Source organism: Microcebus murinus, chromosome 17 (assembly GCF_040939455.1).
Source record: "Microcebus murinus isolate Inina chromosome 17, M.murinus_Inina_mat1.0, whole genome shotgun sequence".
NCBI classification, from domain to species: domain Eukaryota; kingdom Metazoa; phylum Chordata; class Mammalia; order Primates; family Cheirogaleidae; genus Microcebus; species Microcebus murinus.
Genome location: NC_134120.1, coordinates 50,514,024 through 50,530,952, shown reverse-complemented (window position 1 = coordinate 50,530,952; position 16,929 = coordinate 50,514,024). Strand labels below are relative to the sequence as shown.

Below are 16,929 nucleotides of genomic sequence, written 5' to 3'. Positions count from 1 at the left end.
GATTCCTGTCAGGTTGATTCCTATCTGTTGGAATGTGGAATGAATGGGAATGAATAGTGAGAATGGTAGAAAGGAGGTGAGAATCACATTGTGGAAGACCTTAAGTATGAAATAATAGAAAGGCATAATTATTGCCACCAATCAATATACTTTTACCTTATACCATGGAAGATTATTTTTGCGGGTTTGGGGAGAAGTGTCAGACTCATCAAATATTACCTATGGACTGACTCTTTCAAAATAAGTTCTCTATAGCTTCTATCAACTGGATGTTATTGTGATCATACTTTACAGCATTAAATGCACTGTTGAATAGTTCCAAGACTGTTCTTTTCATTTTTAAAATTTTTAACTTTTTATATCTATCTATCTATCATCTACCAATTTATCATTCTAGTCATTTCTGAAAACAATTGTAGGCCCACTTCAATAGATAGAAGAATAACAAAGTTTCAAACTTCCAAGCCTTAGAGAGCAAAATTGCAATAATTTTAACATGGAAAACTTTTCAGTGAGCCATATGTCAACCATTTTGAATAGTGTCTGTCAAATATATGTATGTATATTTTTTAACCACCTGGAAAATACTATATAATCTAGTTAGAAATGAAGATTATTGGTTGGAAGTAAATTAAATGAGTATTCTTGATTGTTGGCTAAAGCTCTTTGAATGTGAGAATAGGGTGTGCATCACACTTCAGCACATCTGCTTTAATCAGGTTGGTAGGGAGGGCAGTGGTGTGAAAGCACCAGAGGAGAAATGATTTGGTAACTGTGACATTTAGCTGCCTCATGGAATATATCTCGAGAGAGGCTGAGTCCTGATGCCAGAACAGTGGATCAAATGACAAAAGACATAACCTTATCAGTGCTGTGTCTGAGTGATGGATATGAGGCTGGTTAGGTAGCATACAAGCCAAGAGTTGAGATCCTGGGAAACACTAATGGTATGGCGACACCTAAATGGGATGAACGAATAGAAAGTCAGAGGTTGGTAAAGATTACAAGATAGTCTGTGGTGAATACCTGCTGGATTAAACTAGCATTCTACTCTCGATGCTATTCCTTAAGTGATCAGCTTGGTGTGTTTCTTGAGAAGCATATAGATCATAGATCATCTTTAGGAATTGGAAGAGGGAGTGATTTGTGAGAAGGAAGTGAGAGAGAGAAAAGTGAAGAAGATGTGTTAATATATGTCTTACTTCCTTTCTTCCATGATTTACCCTATATTTTTATTCGGTTGATAGGCTTACATTCTCCAATCAAGGGCTAATGTCCAAGACTCTGCTCTTATGCTTGTTGAATTGGCAACTTCTTAAAGGTCATTGTAATTTTGAAGAAGTAGTGATTTTATTATGTTTTAGTGGATACTAGAACAAGAATACTTTCAAAATGTAACTATATTCCGTTTATTTTCCAGGGAGTAATATCTGGGAAATCATCAAGGCTTGTATGTTTGTTATGTTATTACTCATTATTAAATCTTTAGACTACTTCTAAGACTCATGAGTGAAATTTTATGTGAGATTTATATCTATCTCATTTATTCTATTCCTAGAAGAGTATTTGTGTGTAAGGAATATAAAACATTAACAGTAATATGTTACTTGCATTGTTTTATTTCCTTATGCAGTTGCATCTGGGTTTTAAACATGAGATTGATGCCTACCATGCATACTTTAAATGAATAAGCCAATATACATTATATATTTTGCAAAATTGGCTCAAATTTTCTAGTACATATCTTTTTAAGGATCTCTTCTTTTATTTATTTATTGAATTTTATTTTTTATTTAAAAATAGACGGCACAAGTAATTTTTTAGATGGTACAAGTAATTTTTCTTACGTGGATAAAATGTATCATACTGAAGTCAGGGCTTTCGTTGTACTCGTCACCAGAATAGTGTACATAGGGAGATTTTTATTTATCACCTCTCTCCCTTCCTCCCCTCTTCTTAGTTTCCAATGTCCATTACTGCTCTTCATGACCATAACTATCCTTTGTTTAGCCCCCACTTATAAGTGAGAACATGTGGCATCTGTTTTTCCATTCCTGAGATACTTCACTTAGGATAATGGTCTCCAGTTCCATCCAAGTTGCTGTAAAAAACATTATTTCATTCCTTTTTACAGCTGAGAAGTACTCCATAGTATGCATATACCACATTTTCTTTATCCACTCATCAGTTTCTTCTTTTATTTAAATATTTTTATTAGATCTTAATACCTTATATTAAAATACATACCTTAATTACTTATTTCAGCTGAGTGAGATTCAGTTATATTTTTGGAACACGGGCTTATCAACTTAATCGACACACTTTGTGGAGTGTTTAACAGAAACTGTTGAAGAAATAGAGCACTTTTTCTCTGCCTTAAGGAAGATCCCAGTCTGTCAAAAGTCATTGCTTCAAAACTGAAAGTTGCTCCCATCTAAGCTTACATTTGAGGAACAGACTTTGTGCCATGTATTCAGAGAAGGGATGATTGATGTGAATTGGCATCATGTCCTTATCGGTTCTTGTGATTTAAGACAAATGGAGAATTTGGCTGGGCCTTGAAGGATGGTAGACTTAGAATTAATACAGGGAAAGTGCAAGAGAAGTTTTTTTAAATCAGGAATCAAAGACATATTAAATGCAGAAGTAAATAGTAAAAATGAGTGAGGTCCATGGAATGGTATTTATGGAATTGTGAGATAGCCATGCTGTTAGGAGGGAAGACCTGCGCTGAGGGAGATTAGAAAATAAAAATGGGTAAGATGGGTTCAGATGAAGTAGAGTTAAAGTTGACAAGAGAGCAGGATATTTATATTAATACTTCTGGAATGGGTGTAGTGTATCAAGCATCTTAGGTGCTTCTGTGTAGTGTAGAGTGCTTCCTCACCACCTGCTCAGTCCATAGGCATGCCAGGAACTGGTTTGCGTTTGTTAATTTTAGTTTTGTTTTACTTATAATTCAGCTTGTAGATTCACACAAGATAACTCTTAATTTTGTCTGAAGGTAGCAAACTAACTTGCCGATAATGTAGGACTATCAAACTCACCCCAGTTTGGGTGTTAATGCTATTTTCCTGAGCATACATTTTAGACATTTACTTATATTGCATGATTTTGTGATTAAAGTTATAATTTATTGCATTGTTCCTTTTAACTTACCTTTTATAATTGAAAAGCAATATAGAATATATATTTGTTATAAAACAACATAACACTAAATGTGAAATATAAAACATAAAATGTGAAAGTCTCTGTTCTTACCTCCAGCCTCCCCATTCCATGCTTTTCCCATTCTAGTCTTCCCTATAGATAACCATAGTTTGTAGTATCCTTCCATACTTTTTTCTAATACACACACATGCATGCACACACAGAGATAGAAAGATAGATATATAGAGTTCATATTATTCCATAATACGGGTTTAATTTGGTCATCTTCCAAAGTACATATGCAATAAGTTAACAAATTATGCTATTATTAATGAAATAATAAACACTCTTATACATATTTTATGCATATGCAATTATACTTATATGTGATGTATATCCCAAATTGTAGAATTTTGAGATCAAAATATATGTGCTCTTTAAATTTTGATTAATATAGCCAAGTTGTCTTCCAAAAGGCTCTACTGATTTACACTTCTCCCAGCAGTGTATGAGATTACCTGTTTTCTACTCCCTCACCATTTCTATTAAGAATGTTTTCTTGGCGTCCTTTCAAAGTGAGTCATGAGTGTGTTTATATTACCTCAATGGTGTGGATTATACATTTTATAAGCAAGTAATAATTTACATGTCACAATAAAAGGATGATATAAAAGAATTATTTTATGAGTGATTGAAGATGAAGTTAATTTAAAAATCCTAAGGAATGTAATTTCTTCAATAGAACTTGCTTAGCTTTTAAAAGGAAATGTTTACTACTCATCTCATTGAGATAAAAATATACTCCATATTTTTTAAACAAATAAAGCAAAAAAAAACCCATAGCCAATGACTAAAGGCTTTAGAGCTTTTATAAATACTTGACATTTTGAAGCAATGCATTTGCATGAGAAAATTACTTCAGAGTCTGGGAATAATGAATTTAGAGGAAGGTACCAGTTCTTTTCTTTTCAGAACCTGATACTGTTCTTGAGCTCATTAGAATGGTAGCAAATGCTCTTCCAATTTGCAAAAGGTGGAGTGCTCCCTGGTCTTTCCTTATTCCCGTCTCTATCCAGGTCTGGAAGGAGCACCCTTCACAAAAGCAGTTATCCTGCCTGAACTCTGTGTGTGCATGTGTGTGAGAGAGAGAATGGGAAATGCATAACAAGGACCCGGAATAGCCCTCTGAGCTCCTGGAAGTGCCTGGGTTGCATGGTAGAGTTACAGACCTTGGAAGGTTCAGTATGGGAAGTGAACAGTACCTCCCGTTCAGTCACTAGGTAGAGGCAGAATTTTTGGAGTCAGAAGGCTCTGACAAGGTTATACTCATTCCAAATGACCTCATCTATGAGTAGTCTAAGTAACCACTGCTAAGGAAATTATATTTTAAATGGGCTTCGGATGGTTGTGGGTTCATCTTTGTAGTGCCCCATGCATGAGGTGTTGAACTTGCCACATGCCAAGTTCAAACACCTAAAGACCCAGGGCACTGCTTTGTATACAATAAGAACTTAATGAAGCTAAGTAAAATTTGTTTCACCTCTACCAAAAATTAAAGGAGATAAATACAACCAGTTAAGAATCGCTGACCAAGTGCTCTGACTCATTCTTTAAATATACCCTGACTTTCTTATAAGACTGTCGTTTTAAGACTAAAGGCCATTTATTCTTCTGACTTGGAAAGTTTCCTGTTGATACAAGTTATATTTTGGTGAAAACTAATATTTACGAAATCAATGGGTATTCCTTCATAAGAAATGACAGAGTTCACAGTCCTGAAATAGAAAAGAGTTCCTATGGCCTGAGATTGCAGTAAAGATTTATCACTTTGATTTCCACTAAAATTCTAATACCCATTTATAACAGTGTAAGGACATATGAAATAAAGCAAAGAAAGGAGGAACATAGAATTCAGCTATTTGTACGTGGATTCCACTAAGGGAGTTGTGGTTTTACATCATGGAAAATGTAATCAGATTGAAAGCTCTTGAGATAGAAGAGAACAGGTTATAGAACTGGAGTATGTGCCAAGAGTAATTACTGGAGATACTGAAAAATAATTTTAGTAAGTTGCGTAGGAGAGCCCAATGACATTAACAGCTGGTTATTGCCTTGGCCCACATGCAGTACTTGAAATAATGCCATTATATATGCCAAGCATTATTTATGCTTGTGATGGCTTTAGGTAGCTATTTGATACTTTCTATGATCAAATATAATTCAGTGTTTTCAGTTTGTTTTCATACTCTTAAAGGTTTTTCTTATTTTAGAATCTACAAATTTACCTTTTATATTGATATATTAAATAGAGATGTATTATAAATTAAAACCATCTATGGGTGCCAGATGTCTATATATATCAACATTTATAAATTGTGAGCTTAAACTGATGAAGAGAAAAAGTTGTTTTTGTATACATATACGCAGTGAATTTGATATATGGATAGTCTTAAATATTAGCAAGAAATAAGGATTTGCTCTGAGAAAACAGTATGGTAAATTCAACTCTCAAATCATAACTTAATCTAAAGGATTTTATTCTATCCTTCTTATTCAGCCTAGGCCTTTGCGTAGGCACATCTTGAGGACTCGTTGTGTGCCAGGTGCTCTGCTTGGCACTAGGGTGATCGTAAGGAGTCCTGAGCCTTATCTTACTATGTATAGACTAGCACGGTGCTTAGGACTCATAGTAAAGAGAGTGGAATAACATTACGTCCCTGCTTTTTTATTGTAATGTTGAAATCAAGTTGATCTTGGAGGCTCTAATAGAGCAAACAGTGCTTAGAAAACCACTTGCTTCAGAAAAAAAAAATGCAGCTTTGATCTCAGGTTGGTTGATCTCAGTTTTAAAAACCTGAATCTAACACAAAGGAAACAACTGGATTTTGGAGCTATATATTGTTGTGGCAGGGTGCTGAGCAAATGAAGGGTGTAGAATGTGTTTGGTTGCTTAACATCTGACTGAGTACTAGCAAGGAAACCTCTATTCCTGTTGAAGATCTAACTGGGTGAAAAGTATCAACAAGATTTAAACTTTTGGATTAATTTAATCCACTTAATCCAAATACTGCTCTGTGGCCTAAGAATGTCATTCTGTAGCTTCATTTGGTTCCGCATCAGCATGCATTTATTAATATTTCATTAAAAAACACCCTTGGAACTCTTGGATAAAAACTATCAAATCCGTATAAAGTATTATGGTAAAATGATAAAATTATGTATAATAAAAGTTAGAGGAGAAAAGGGCTCATAGCCACAGAGTGATCAAATAAATTTAATTTCTGGATTTCCTTCCAAAATTATGTGGGTCAAATTAAATTTTTGTGAATTATGCAATAATTGTTGTTTGTTTGAAAAGCAATAAATCCTCTAAATAACTGGAAGAGGAGAAATGGTACTTTAATTTTTCCTGATCAGTATTTATATTAGTATAGTTAAAAGTTATCCATTTCCTTTTTTCAATTTCCAGTCTGGTAGGTATATTTAAACTAAAAATTTACATATTACCCATAGTTATATCTCATTAGTCAGTATTTTATAAGATTAAGAAATATGGAAGTTTATTTTAGAGCACTCAGACAGTATGAATAAGTAGAATAGAAATGTCTATACATCATTTCAAGACTCAACCAAGATTTGAATTTAAAAATTTGTTACAGGAAGTGAAATTTGATTCATCATAATACTTTCTTTTTCTTTTCATTTTCGTCTTTTTCAACAACATATTTCTCAGTTTCTTCTTTAAAAGCTTGAGAGGTTGATCTCGCCTCATGACAGCAACTTCAACGTTTTTGCTGGCCCCTTCTAAGAGTGCCTGGATCACCAGCTTAGTGGTCAGTTGTTGTCTGTTTCAGCAGCTTGGGCAGCATAGTTCTCTAGGAACCCACACACTGACTTGGAGCCCCGGCCTATGGCATTGGCCTTCCAGGCATGGTATTTGCTGAGGGGTCAGTCTGACAGAGCCTGGGGGTGCCATCAAAGTGGAAACCCACAGTTAGGGCAGAGATGTCAAATGGCTTGTGTCCCTTGCTCGCATATGATGCTGGTCCAGACTGGCAGTGCAGTGAGTGACGTATCCCACTGTGACTGGATCTTCTACGGTCAGCCACTGGCCCTGGCACTACACCCTGGCCCTATGGATGACTGTCCTTGCATTGGTGGTCAGGCCTACAAGGACCATGCAGACTGTGTCATCCAGAGCACAGATCTTCCACTCTCATTAGGCAGTATTTTTAACTCCCTAATATGATCAAGGTTGAAATCAGTGTATTTTCTCTTTCTCACTTCTCATCCATTTTTCCCATCACATGATTATGTTTCTTAACATTTACTGTTTTGATTTGTTGGAATTGTTATATTATGGTATTGTTATTGTTTGATTTGTTGGATTTAAATGATATATTGTATCCCTAAGACTTAAAGAAGAGGAAATGCGAATCTTTAAACTATAACTCATTTTTTCATTTTCTCCTTCAACTTTTGAGAAGTATTTACATTCTCTTATATAATCATAATCCTATATTTGCTGTAGCCTTAGTTCTGCTGTTGAATAGATTTAGTGCCCATGGCCAGTCTCGTGCTAATAGTTTTCCGTTCATCTCTTGGATAGCTCTAGTTGTTTCTGTAACTAATGTTTGTGGAAAAATATCACTAAATACTTTTTCATATTAAAAAATGTTGATATGTTGCTTTTTTACCTCCATACCATCTTGGCAGAGAGTTTAAGATTCTTAACTTACATTTTCTTTCTTTTTTTGTTTGCGGATATGTTTTTTATGAATTTTGCAAGTGTTGTTCCATTATCCTCTAGACAGTAATCTGTAGTCAGTAGTTAGCCTAGTCATGCTTCCCTTGTCAGTGAGTCTTTTGCCTGACTTCCCAAATACTTTCTTCTTCATTTTTACAAACAAGTAACTTTATAAGTTAGTGGCAGCTTTTTCTGTGACTAGTTTTCCTGGTAAATGACATAAATCTATAGAATCATAAATCTTTTAAATCTATAGAATCAAACATTATTTTTATTTTCTTTAAATTTTCCTTGAATTTTATTGTTAAATACTTTCAGGTTCTTTTTCTCTTTTTCTTTCTTCTTCTTCTTCTTTTTTTTTTTTACTTTCAGGGACTCCCATTATTGCCTACTTAGAACAATATATCCAAAATAGAAATCCTTATTTTTCCTCACAAACTTACTCCTTTCTAGCAAAATTTATTTGCAAGTATAAAAATGTTACATGAATTATTTACACTGACTACTCTCCAGATTTCTAAGCAACGTAGACCTAGGAAGTATCCTTTCTTTGGCTGAGTGGGGTGATGAGAGACAAATGGAAGAACAGAAAAAAAGGCTAATAAATTACTCTGCATAAAAGAGCAAACAGGAAATTCCAGAGTGTGTATGTTGTAGAGATGAAAAGAAGAGAACGAAGAGATGAAGGTGTCAGGAAGGGAGCGAGAGATTGTGTGTTCATATGTGTCCATACACGTGTGTGTTTATATGTGGGTGTACATGTGTGTTCATGTGTGTGTACAAATGCATGTACTGATGCAGCAGTGGGTATGGCTGGCCCAGAAGTGGGTACTGGGTGCAACCCAGGGTGGCATGAGATGGTTCAGTTACCTTCCACTTATCCCTGGGTTCCCTTTCTCGCCCACATGGGAATCCCAGGAGTCTCCCGGCAGTCTTCCCTTTTCCTCACCTTCTAATTACAATTTCCTCACCTCCACTGCCCCATGTTTACTTGTCTCCATTTTCTATGCATTCCACTTTCTGAACATCTGCTGAGTCTGAATTTTCCTGTCTACAGCCATCGCCTGTCTTCAGTTCCTGCCTCCTTCGGGCCTTTATTCCTCCCATTAGGTTATTACTGCAGCCACTTTACAGTGGCTGGTCCCCTCTAATCCATCTTTAACACTATTATTAGAGTGATCTTGCCAAAATTCAGATGCCCATGTCTCCTGATTAAATCCACTCAGAGGCTTCCTCCTAAACAGGATAAAGGCCAGTCTCTTTAGCGTGAGGCGTGACCTGACACTATGTTCTTTTCTGACCGTCTCCCACTCACTCCCTGTGCTCCAGCCATACACAGTCTCAGGGTTATTAGCAGTTGTTTTATTCGCTTTGTCTTTGATCTGCACTTTTTCAACCTGTGACAGAGCCTGGACCCCCTCTGCCAGCCTCAACTTCTGTTTCCTCACGGCTCAGCTCCAGCAGCTCTGGCACCTTCCCTTATGGTCCACCACTGGGATATCCAACCTGGAGCAGGTGGTGCTCTTTTGTTCCTTTTTACACCCCATGTGTATCTGTAGCACACACTATTTTGAACTCATTAATTCAGCAAATATTTATTGAGCATTTGCTATCATGACATCACTCAGCTGAACCCCTTCCAAGGTCCTGTCCGGGCTGTGCTGGCGCAACCTCCCATAGTGCCTGTAAGTGGTAACATTTGGTAAGTGCTCGTTGAATGAATGAAGTAGTAATTAAGAACTATTTGTATTTTTTGCATAATATGTGTAAAATGGTAATGCTCATATTTAGTTTCAGCCATTTCACGTCTGATTGTGCATGCCTGTGACGAGCAAGCCCAAACTTGTCAAGAAATAAACCTTATATTGCATTTCTCTTGTGTGACATCCACCCGCATCATAACATTGTCTACTCGTTAGGCATATCAAAGTTCCATGGCTTTCAAGTATATTGTTGATGTAAGCTTGATTGCTGGTAGAAACATGTGTTGTGGTGTGATTTAAAGGCAGAGCTTATTTTCTGTGTCTGAGAACAGCAACCTGGTCTTAATATTCCATCTTTGGAGAGATGTATTATTTTAGGTTAAGAAGTAACACCCGTTACTCTGTCCTCCTTCATGACAGGGAATTAAAACAGCAGTGCCTTGACATGAATTAGACCATGAAGGTGTTGGGGCTCTGGTAAGCGCCACAGTGAAAGGACTTGCTGAGGGAAGGACTTAAAAGGGAGATGATGTACTCAGAAAGCTGGCCTTGCCTGTTCCACCATGTTGCCTCATGCTGATACCACAGACAACATTTTTCCTCTGTGTGGGAAAGCTTGACACATTTGTAATCTTCCTGCATGTTTATTCCTAACAGAAATAGGCGCATAAAGTCTGAGTTTAATAGATGGTGACTAGAGACTCAACAATTAAAAATAGAACTGATAATGGTGACTAAAAGCTCAGGGCAGTGATGAAATAGAGCAGGACGGCAAATAATGGTTGAAGTGGAGCAGGCTTTGAGTCACCCGATTCTCTGCAGGTTAAGTGGGTTATCTGCTGAAATCACACATGCATGCGATGCGATCTGCTCTAATAAATATTTCATGGATATGCAAAGAAAATGCAAGTTTAAAAACCAAGATGCCTAAAGGCAGATTTCTTAGTGCCATAGTGGGGGTAATAGTTTTCTCACATACTTTTCTTTCCATGCCTCTCTCACTCTCTGAGAGCCAAATATGAATATATTTGACCTCTTAACAGAAGCTATTGTAATTACCTGTTTATTTATCTATGTCCTTTGCTAGACTGTAAACTCCTTGAAGGCTGCGGGTAGTCTTATTTACATTTACATGTCAGATACCTGGCCATGTACCTAAGACAATAGATTGTTGTCAAATGAATGAATGAAACAATTGCTCTTTTCTCCTGGTCATGCCATTTCCCACATTTCCTGAATCTGTTTTGCTTTTGCTGCGCATGATTGTGTGTGTGTGTGTGTGTGTGTGTGCATGGGTCCACTGTCTTATTGTCGTGTGATGTGTGATTATTTTTGACTAAAGAAGGACACTGGGCTGACTATTGTGAACTACTATGTCATTGAAAAAATAGTGAGTTGTTAACTTCAGATGGAGGAGGAGGTGATTAGTGCTTCCCTTACATTTTTGTTTTACATGGATATCACAGGCATGTGTTATTTTGAAAAACAAGAAGTACACCTATGCGTACACATACAACAGAATCAGGGAATGGAGAAACCAAGTGGGGAGAGGAATCAAAAGCTCTCACTTAAAAGTAGCACCTGTCCACTGTCTTCCTCAGGCTCCCCAGCCACTCTACCACCCGAACTCCTGGAGGGGAGACGAGCATCCAGGCTCGCTCATATTCCTCCCTGGGGAGATGAGGCTGTAATTAGCCAGTGGTACCATTGAGTCCTAAATCAAGATTAGGGAGATGATGTGGGTAACATTGAGGACGAGAGAAAAAGTCATTGAGAAGCGATTCCACTTTAGAGATGGTGCTTGACCCACAAGGTCTCAGTTTCACGACAGTTTTAACTACTCCTGTCGTCACATCTCTTTCCACCTTGACTTCCTTCACGAGCTCCAGACCCCGTCTTCAGTGGATTAGTGAACATCTCCACAGGAATGTTCCACAGGAACTTTCTGTCCATGTTCTTCTCATCTCCCTCCTACATGTCCCTCCCCCCCCCCCGCCCCACCCCACCCCCGGCCTGTTTCTCTGTCTGCGTTCTCTGGCTCCTTCCTCAGTCCTGCTTCTCCCTCCCTCCCAACCCTGAGGGTCCAGCAGGTTCTGCTGATTTTGCCTGCTAAGACTTGAGTCCTCAGCTTGGCTTTCTCACCCAGACTGTAGCTCCAGCTTCCGGATATTGGCATCAGTCATGCTCCCTGCTCCACTGCTGGAAGACTAATCACTCCAACAGTGCCATCCTAACCATGCCTCTCCCTCCTCAAGGCTGCTCCAGAGGGACACCTGCCTGAATCTGTGTGCGTCCCCAGCCCTGAAATGCTTCAGCTCTGACACTGAGAGCACCATTCTCCTTTTCTCTCTAAGACTTTGTCCTTTCAACCTTATTCCTTCTAGAAATCCCTCCTAATCACATTCGACAACCCCTTCTCAACCCCTCAACCCCTATACAATTCTATTCCCTTTCACTCTGGGCAAAACTTTTCTTTTTTCTCCAAAAGCCAGGGCCCATCTCTTTATCAAACACTCACTGTGGCATTGAAGTGAGGCATTCGCCTCTGTCCCCCACACAGCTCCTGGCTATTCAGTGGGTGTATTCATGTAGGTACAGGAAGCATGAGGCAGGGGCTTTGGATTGATATCATAATTCCAAGGCAAATAGACAATATTAAGTTATTTGAATTAGAGAAAAAGAAATAAAAGTTGTGGGTAACTAAGGAATTGGATAATGATTCTAGTTCTTGATTATAATTATAATCCAAAGATAAGATTAGGGAGTTCTTGTCAGCAAGAGACAAGATAGGAGAATAAACATTATTTGCCAGGTAGGGGAGTTCTCACTGAAATGCACACACATTCACACACACTCACATGTGTATATACACAAATATATATGCACATATATGTATTAATATATATTCATATACACACATACATATTAAGGAACATAGAGTTAGGAAAAGTTATTTCAACTGAAGAGTTCTATTTGTGGCTCTTCCATCAGATGATTTGGTGACCTTAGCAGAGGTCTTCCAACTTTTTAAACAGAGAGCCAGTTCACTGTCCCTCAGACCGTTGGAGGGCTGTTGGAGAGTGGGGTGCATATTCCACACATGCGCACTGTGGGCCCGGGACAAGTCAGATGCTAAGCAGGACAGGCAGCAGCGGCAAAAACACCTGGTGGGCCGGATAAATGTCCTTGGCGGCCGCATGTGGCCCGCGGGCCATAGTTTGAGGACCCTTGCCTTAAAGATCTGTCTTCACCTATCTGAACCTGTTTCCTTCCTTGATAAAAACAGCTGCATATCACTGATGTAGTGTGGGAAGCTGGCCAACTGGATTGGTTGAAACTTGCTTGTGGTCTTTAACCCACTTTGTTCCATAGTTATCCCTCATTGGTGTTTGCCATAGAAAAATAGAGAGAATGGGGGACATGTGGTTTGCTCAGGCCGACTGCCTGCCTGCCTGTCCATCCATCCATCCATCCATCCATCCATCCATCCATCCATCCATCTATCCATCCATCCATCATCTTCCTCTCTACAGAGAGAACACCATGAATTTTAGTAATCGGTATATTTGAAATAGCATTACATTGGGAGTTATTAATATTTACCTTATTAAAATCCTTTAGTAACATTATGCCACCTTTAAAATAAGAAAAATAGGATGCAAAAATTTTCTCCCATTCTGTAGGTTGTCTGTTTACTTTCATGACTATTTCTTTGGCTGTGCAGAAGCTTTGTAGTTTGATCATGTCCCATTTATTTATTTTTGTTGCTGCTGTGATTGCCTTTGGGGACTTCTTCATAAACTCTTTACCCAGGCCGATGTCTAGGAGAGTGTTTCCAACTTTTTCCTCTAGAGTTCTAATAGTTTCATATCTTAGGTTTAAGTCTGTTATCCAGCGTGAGTTGGTTTTTGTGAGAGGTGAAAGGTGTGGGTCCTGTTTTAGCCTTCTGCAGATGGCTATCCAGTTTTCCCAGCACCATTTATTGAAGAAGGATTCTTTTCCCCAGCGTATGTTTTTGTCTGCTTTGTCAAAGATGAGATGGCTATATGAGGATGGTTTTATATCAGGATTCTCACATCTGTTCCACTGGTCAATATTCCTATTTTTGTGCCAATACCATATTGATTTAATTACTACAGCTTTGTAGTTTAGTTTGATATCTGGCATATTAATGCCTCCCATTTTGTTTTTGTTGCCTAGAATTGCTCTTGATATTCGGGGTCTTCTTTGGTTCCATACGAAGCGTAAAATTATTTTTTCTATATCTGTGAAGAATACTGATGGGATTTTAATAGGTATTGCATTGAATCTGTAGATCAGTTTGGGTAGTATAGACATTTTGATGATATTGAGTCTGCCGATCCATGAGCATGGTATGGATTTCCATCTGTTTACATCCTCTGCTATTTCCTTCCTCAGTGTTTCATAGTTCGCCCTGTAGAGGTCTTTTACCTCCTTAGTTAAGTATATTCCTAGGTACTTTAATTTCTTTGTTGCTATTGTGAAGGGAATTGAGTCTTTGATTTGGTTCTCAATTAGATTGTTGTTGGCGTATATGAATGCCTCTGATTTCTGTGTATTGATTTTGTATCCTGAGACTTTACCAGTTCAACCTCTGTGGAAAGCAATATGGAGATACCTTAAAGCGATAAAAGTGAATCTACCATTTGATCCAGCAATCCCATTGCTGGGCATCTACTCAAATGATCCAATGACACTCTACAAAAAAGACACCTGCACTCGAATGTTTATGGCAGCACAATTCATAATTGCAAGGCTGTGGAAACAGCCCAAGTGCCCATCAATCCAAGAATGGATTAATAAAATGTGGTATATGTATACCATGGAGTACTATTCAGCTCTAAGAAACAATGGTGATATAGCACATCTTATATTTTCCTGGTTAGAGCTGGAACCCATACTACTAAGTGAAGTATCCCAAGAATGGAAAAACAAGCACCAGATATATTCTCCAGCAAACTGGTATTAACTGAGTAGCACCTAAGTGGACACATAGGTACTACAGTAATAGGGTATTGGGCAGGTGGGAGGGGGGAGGGGGGCGGGTATATATATACATAATGAGTGAGACGTGCACCATCTAGGGGATGGTCATGATGGAGACTCAGACTTTTGGGAGGAGGGGGAGAAATGGGCATTTCTTGAAACCTTAAAATCTGTACCCCCATAATATGCTGAAATAAAAAAAAGAAAAAAACAAACAAAAAAAAATAAGAAAAATACATTGTAAGTCTTTAGTGTTAGGGTTCTCCAAGGAAGCAGAACCAATAAAAGGTGTGTGTATGTGTGTGTGTGTGTGTGTGTGTGGAGAGAGAGAGAGAGAGAGAGAGAGAGAGAGAGAGAGAGAGAGAGAGAGAAAGAGAGAGAGAGAGAAAGAAAGTGATTTGTTTTAAAGAATTGGTTCACATAAATGTAGGGGCTGACAAATCTAAAATCTATGAGATAGGCTGCAGACTGGAGACCCAGGAAGGGTATATGTTGCACCTGGAGTCTGAAGGTAGTCTGCTGCTAGGATTCCTTCTTTTTTGGGAATGGCTGTTTCTTTTTCTAAAGGCCTTCAACTGATTGGGTGAGGCCCACCCACATTACAGAATGTAACCCCCTTTACTCAAAGTTTACTGATTTAAATGTTAATCTGATTTAAAAATAATACCTTTGCAGAAACATCCAGACATATTTTTAACCAAATATCCTGGTACAGTGGCCTAGCAAGTTGACACATAAAATTAACCATTGCAATATCCAAACCATAAAAAATAAATATCATTGGGAGAGAAAATTGTTGTAGATAGAGGGGAAAAATTTGTTAGAAAATTCTTACATTTTCAGAACAAAATTTAGCCAAGATGCTGTCTCTGTTTTACCATCATTAAAATTTTGTCTTGGATATTGTATTTAAAGGTGTGTGTGTGTGTGTGTGTGTGTGTGTGTGTGTGTGTATGTATGTATGTATATTTGTATATATGTTTGTGGGGGGTATATATATACATACATATATTTGGGGGGATAATGTTTGATAGAATTGCTAATTTTTAAGGAATAAGTTAATTTCTTAGTACTTCTGAAAGAAGTAGATACACTGGATTTAATTAGCAAGCTTTGCAATTTTTTCTTGTAAAAGAAAGCTTACTTAATAAGATGGAATGAAAGCAACTTAGGATAAAATTAGGAAAATGATCATAATTGATACATTTTTGGACTCTAAAAGTAATGAATCAACTCAAACTAACATTTGACATTGACCAATTTATTTTTAAAATACTTCCGAAAACGATATGCCCACTAATTCTTCTGAAATTATATTATACCAGTCTCTTTGATGCATCTGCATTGCTACTTCTGAATAACTAACTATATTATGTGTTAGATGTAATTGCTGTTTAAAATTAGTTTGCTTGATGGTCTTGAAGCCAGTGCTTCATAATTTAGGTCAAAAAAGAAAATGCCAGTGTACTAGATTAGCACAGTTTGTACTGTTTTGTTCAGCAGCTGCAGGATAAGAAAAGTCACTACAAGAATTTTTTTCACCACTGAGAGAGTAGTATATTAAATTATTACATGGAATTTACATATTATGAAAGTAAAGATCAAAAGATCAATTTTTCTATGAGATTACCTTACATTTGTCTCCATGTAATTATTGCATATGTTTGATTTATGGCATGGAAGTTGAGAAACACTATTGATTTTTTGGATACAGCCTCTAGAAATATGCTTGGAAGTGCTAGCTCATATTATCAGGTAGAAAGACTTCAATTTTGTAAGAGTAACTGGCAGGTTCTTACCTACAGTGAGAATTTTTTAAAAATGGAGGGTGGGGACAGAACTAAATAAATTACTATGAAATCATCTGTAGAAGTATCTCTATACCAGTGTTTCTCAGCTATTTTTTTTTATTACCCCACTAAGAATTCTTTTTCTTTTCTTATCTTTTTTTTTTTTTTTTTGACTTTTTTTCTTGATTGCTCCCCATGGCAGTTTGATACCACAGATACACTGTGTCTTGTTGATGTCCTCCGGTCCCAGGAAGGCCACAAATCTTGGTAGTATCTAAGATTTTTCATTCCCCACCAGAAACAGTTCTTGTGTTGAGAATGCATGATATCCTCCTTTTAGTTTTTATCTTTCCTATCAGACTTTTATACTGAAAGAATTCAGATTATTTTTTCTGAGAACCGCAATTATCTGAGAAAAATTCAATTCCCCAACTTTCCTTAAAATGCTTCAGAATTTCTTATTCTCAATAGTTTAATCTATTCTCAATAGATTTGTTTATAACTGATCAACATTATGGTGCTCACATGGTAG

The 16,929-nt window shown here is 37.4% G+C and overlaps 1 protein-coding gene and 1 pseudogene across 7 annotated transcripts in view; one reads left to right on the top strand and one right to left on the bottom strand.

The window, feature by feature from the left end:
* DLGAP1 (DLG associated protein 1) overlaps window positions 1–16,929 on the top strand; it is an 882,341-nt gene that overhangs the window by 72,467 nt on the left and 792,945 nt on the right. The window lies entirely within an intron of this gene.
* Window positions 6,828–8,898, bottom strand: LOC105860864 (proteasome subunit alpha type-7 pseudogene; annotated as a pseudogene).